We start from the raw sequence: 5,753 nt of genomic DNA on the forward strand, positions 1-5,753 counted from the left end.
GGAACTCTACCTGATTTCTTAGCCTCCCTCCCTGGCTGGTTCTCACTCACCAGCTACGGGGTGGCGGTGGCAGCTGGTCTAGAAACTGAAACTCAGATCACTCCAGCCTGAAGAACTGAACCACAAAGGCAATTTCCTTTTTACAGTGAATCCCATTTGTAAAATGATGAATAAAGAAATAAAACATAAGATTCCGTTCTCTGCAGCTCTCAAATGTAATTGCATCTGTTAGAAAAATTGCTGTGTGAAGAAGAAAGACGCCGATTAACAGTCTTCATTCACTCACTCACTCCTCCAACTCTCTTGCTAGCATTTCAGTCCTGACCAGGAACTTGAAATCATTTAGTGATCAAAAAGATAAAGTGTGAAGGTCTGCATCGGTAAGATGGGGAAGGAGCAGTAGAAAGTGTGTTATGTTCCCAGCAAATCTCAGGGTACCAGCCCCACTGCCAGTGGCCAGGGGTGGAAATCAGAGGTGCCTGAGGCCAGGGGTGCCGTGGGCTCCCCCCTGGGCGGCAGCTCCAACCAGAGTCTGGAGCAGAGCTAGTAGCAACTCCTGGCTAAATTGACCTTAGAGATTGCCTGTGGGAGTTCAACCAGCCAGGCACACCTCCACTGAGTCCACAGAGAGAAGTGAGTCTTACAGAAAAGCGAGGTACTCAAAGATGTGTGCAAGAACGTTCCTCGCAACACCGTTCATGTTTGACAATGAAAATATCCACCAGCGGAGAACAGGTACATTGTGCTATATACAGTATTACATATAAAGGGAGGAGTTAAAGCGAGAAGACTGGAGCCAATGTATTCAACAAGGGTCCATGTTGTGAAATACAGCGTGCGAGTGGGTGGGAAGTGAATCACAAAGGATACACAGAGCTCGGTGTTAATGTAATGTTTCAGCCTACAGAACAAGACCAGATTATGTTTATAGATAAATGAATATATCACAAATATTTAAAACAAGCATGAGTAGGATAAACACTAACTGCGTAATAGTGGTTACCTTTGGGAATGTATGGGATTAGTGAAGGGTACCAAGAAGATGTTAAAATGGCTTATTTCATAAGACAAAAAAGAATCGGAAACAAATATGAGATCAATGACAAGATTTGGTAAAGCTGAGCAAGGAGTCTAAGGCTATTCCTCCCTGTCTTAGTCAAGTTCCGCTTCAAGAATGCTGAATAACCTCCAAAGCTTACACCAGCGAACTTGAACTTGAATTTCCTGCTTACGGCACTGCGGCACTGCAGGTCCCTGGAGGCTCAGCTGGGCCTGGCTCCAGGCTGGAGTTTTGGGTTCAAGCGTGCTCCAGTGTTTCCTCACTCTGGACTAGCGGCTTCCCGAAAGCCCCTTCTTTGCACGGCAGAGTGCAGAAGTGAGAGGGGCTGAGCCAAACCACGCAAACACATTTGAAACTGCTGCTCATGTCACATTTGGTCACTTTCCACTGGCCAAAGCCAGACACGCGTGGCCAAACCCAACCTCCCTCAGGCAGGGAAGTATATTCCTCTCATGGAGGAGGGGTTGGAAGGGTATCACCGACCTATAATAAAATCTATCACATTCATAGAATCTATTTTAATCCATTGAAAATATTCTCAGTAAAGTTAAGAGGGTGTAAGTTTCCTGTGACCTGCCCTAGAAGAGATTCCACTGGACCTGCCTCTGTTTGGGGCATGTCTGCCATCATAAGCATGAATCAAAGCTGGCTTTCAGCATTTGAAAAAGCCCGGGATTAGAAACTCTGTAGCACTCTCTCCTGGGATTTGGGGATCTCTGCTGGAGGCAGCTTGGGTGCTTTAAGAATCTCAGTGCTTGGGTGGATTTTAAGACATATATCCAGTATGGACCCTGGGGGCTGGGGGCTGTGCCACAGAGTCCTTGAATATGCAAATTCAAGTTATGCCATTCTGATATATGGGATTTGAATACACAAGAGAAGGCGGACCTAGCCAAGCGACTTCTGTAGCCACTGCGCTCTTTCGACAAATGGTTTTTCTAAATCTGGGAGGGTTGCTTTTCAAAAGTATTATATACATACTGTGACAATTAGGTGAGGAATCTTACATTTGCATCTGAAGCACTTCTACTTGTCCTTTGATCTTAGAGGAGAGAAAGAACAGGAGGTGAGTTCAGGAGCTGAATTAAGGCTCCCAAATTATTTCACTTATAGTTTAGGGTTTTTAGTCCAATTTAGGAGCCCAGGAACTGAACCCCTTGACCAGAGATGTGCACTGTGGTTGCTGTCCTTAATCCTTATAAAAATGGAAACCGATGTTTCTGCAAGTTATTTTTGTGTGTATGGCTCTCTCTTCTGGGGGAACCTATGGCTCTACCTCACTCTTCTTAACATCTGCCTCATATTCCATTTTACCGATTAACTGTAGTTTACCCAACTAATTCCTTACTGACGGACTCTAAGTTACTTGCTGTTTTTCACTGTATAAGCTGCAAAGAACCATCTTTCCATGTACCCTTCCATGGACTTGGGGTGTCTCTGTAGGAAGAATTCTTAGAAGTGGCATTTCTGGGTCAAAGATTATATGCATTTTTAATTTTGATCCATACAACCGAATGGCTCTCCAAAAGGGTTGTATCAATTTGCACTCCTGCCAAGAGGGTATGAGAGGGCCCATTTCACTGCTCGGAATTTAAAAGTGCTTAATCAGACACAGGCTTGATGAACACTTCAGAAGCTGTTAGAAAAATACAGAGAACGCCTGTGTTTCTGTTATGAACGCGCGTCTGCTGCGCTGTTTCCCGGGCTGGCCGAGTGGTCTCAGCCTGCCCGCCGTAGAGCTTGCTTCCCCGGAGGTTTCAGTCCGGACCTCTCCTGTGCACGTCTGAGTGTACCCATGTCACCAGGAAGGTTGAGAGGAAGTAGATACATGATGATGTATTTTTTTTTAAATAAAAGATAGTGCCGAAGTAGCTTGGCAGACACTTTCTGCTGCTAAGATGCTGCTCTAAGGATTTCAAGCCGCTCATTTTACAATAACATTTGTTACAATCACTCAGGAAAAATTGAAGAACAATAACTCTCTTTGATGAACTCCAGTGCCTTTACCACAAATGACACACGGTTTATTTTATTTAGTCTGTATTTTCAAATCCTCTTTGTAGATTTGTGAAGCCTATTTTGGAACATGAAGTGGCTTTTGGCTCTGCATACTGCTGACCAGTACAGAGACCGTCCTGAGCTGGGCTCCCCAGCCACGAGCAGAGGGCCGGCTCCCTAATACGGTAACCTGGATGTTGCCACATACCCTGGGCAGCTTCCTGACCTACCCCGGTGTTGCAATGCTCTGCTGGGAAACTGCGAGTAGGGTCAATGCTTTGAGGAGGCCCAAGTCCTAGGTTTGATTTTTAGGAGAGAAAGGTGGCCTTCTGCTCACTCCGGTCTTCAGGTGGGGCCAGGAGACCAGCAGAAGAAATTGCCCTCGGTGGCAAGAACCAATCAGATCAAGTGGATTTCCAAACACGCTCAATCCTAACTACTTGCCCCCAGATCCTTTCGCTGAGACAAGTCGTTCATCATCAGGGCTGCTCAGAGAACCCCTTGCGGAGCTCTCAGAGCTCTCAGCGTCAGAGCCGTATCCCCAGGACGATGAGAGCAGAATCTCTGGGCAGAGCCCGGGCTTGCGCCAGGGTGCAAGGCTGAGGATGGGAAGCACTGATACCCGCCCTCAGTCAGGAGCCCGGGGACAGGGGTTCGCATCCAGGCTCCAGGATCTTCTGTGCCCCGAATCTCTGATGCCTGGTTACTCTCCCAGCACTCGCTGATGACCTTTAAGAAAGTTAATTCTCTCTCCTCTTTCCCTGCTCTGGCCTGTCATTGAACTCCCCCAGCTGATTGTGGCGCTTGTGATTGAGAACCTCTTCTGACCGCTTCCCTTTCCCCAGAAATTAACGTGATCATTAAGGCTTATAATTTCCCTCACCAGTGCTATCAATCAAGGGGCTGCGGAACAGAGTTAAGAGTCCTTTTGTAATTGGCAGCAGCCTGTGATTCAGAGCTGAGCATCCAGGGGCTGTGGGGAGGCTGAAGCAGGGGAGCTCCTGGTGTGCAGGGAGGGGCTGTGCCCCCTTGACCGGACTCCCCGAGCTCTTTGCGGCCTGCTCCCCCAGGGGCCAGCGAGCTCCCAGCTTCCTCAGCCCTACGTGTCAAAAGGAGGAAGCCCATTCTTGCCAGGGGAGGGAAGGTCTCTTCAGGACTCAGGAATAAGGAAGAGCAATGGATTCTTTAGACACTGGGCAACTCAGAGTCATGTCGAGCAAGGGCAGTGGGTCCAGATTACCTCTAGTTCAGAAGTGGGGGTTGAGGCTGTCGGGCCTAAGGAGTAGCACTCCTCCCCAACCCCTTTGTTCAGAGATCCTTTGGAACCCCATAAAGAGCAGCTAAGCCTGGAGCAGTGGACGCCCTGTGCCCTCTTCCACAGCCTGGAGTACCTCCAGGCTTCCTCCTGCATGCAGGGGCTTGTGACCAGAGTGGCCCGGAGACAGTAGCTGCGTTCCACCTCCTGGGAGGGTTGGCTTGGCTGATTCGGTTTCAAGTGGACACAGTGCCTGCTGGATTATCTCACACATACATGACAGGTGGATTGTGGACCAGAGGGGACAGGGTAGTTATTTTTATTTTAAATAAAACATTACAACAACATTAAAAGTGACTTTCTTTTATTAGATAATAATATAGGAAAATCTGGAGGGGAAAAATCATCTATAATTCCACCTCCCTCACACAAGTATTTCCATGTTTGCCTATTTTTTTCTGGTTCCTACCCATGTAGTACATCTGAATTATTTTGAAAACGATTTAATATGTTGTTTGCATACCTTTCTGAGCATTTCACCCTTGCCTTTGTCTGGCTGAGATGTCCATTTGGCTGAGAGAAATACTGGGATTTTCTATAAAAAGAATGAAAGGAGAGGAGGAGGGGAGGAGGAGGGTTCTGCTTCTGATCTGGAAAATAGGTCTAAACAACACAATAACATTACAAACCAGGCTTGTTATTTCGAGTTTTCTAAATCTTTCATTCTTTACTTTTTCTTTTTTTTTTTTCCTTCTTTTCTTTTTTCTTTTTTTTTTTGAGAGAGAGCACACGTGAGCGGGGGTGGGTGGGGGGTGAGGGACAGAGGGAGAGAGAATTCTAAGCAGGCTCCACGCGCAGCAGAGCCAGATGAGGCGCTCGATCTCACGACCCTGAGACCATGACCTGAGCCGAAATCAAGAGTCGGACGCTTAGCTGACTGAGCCACCTGGATGCTCCATTCTCTCCTTTACCAAAGGCAGAACCTAGAGAACCAAGTTCACCGAGTCCTGTAGTGTAGAGAAAATTCTGCTTTGGCTTAGGACAGCGAAGCCATGAGATGTGCTGCTTGATGGTTGAAGTCAAGGGAGGAAGTAAAAGAAAAGCTCCTTCCTTCCTACTTTTTGAGTCTGAGGGGAGAAGGAAAACCACAGTGTGAAGCAGAGTGAACCAGGCCCATGTCTGTCTCCCAACTTCCAGACCTTTGACCTGGAGCTGGGGAGGGACATGGAGAAGGTAGGACAACTTCCGGGGAAGAAGGGGCTTTCTGCTTCCACACGTGGATTCTGGTAGGCCACAGTACTCTGAGGCTGCTTCCACAATACTCTGGGGGTGGCCCTGGTCACCTGGCCACAGCATGTGGAAAGACAAGTGAGGTCCTGAGGTTTCAATGTCTCTGTTTTCCTCTTATGCAGAAGCCGACCTGAGAACTAGGGACTGGCC

The sequence above is a fragment of the Ursus americanus genome, chromosome 11 (assembly GCF_024610735.1).
Source record: "Ursus americanus isolate L20-20 chromosome 11, mUrsAme1.1.p, whole genome shotgun sequence".
NCBI lineage: Eukaryota > Metazoa > Chordata > Mammalia > Carnivora > Ursidae > Ursus > Ursus americanus.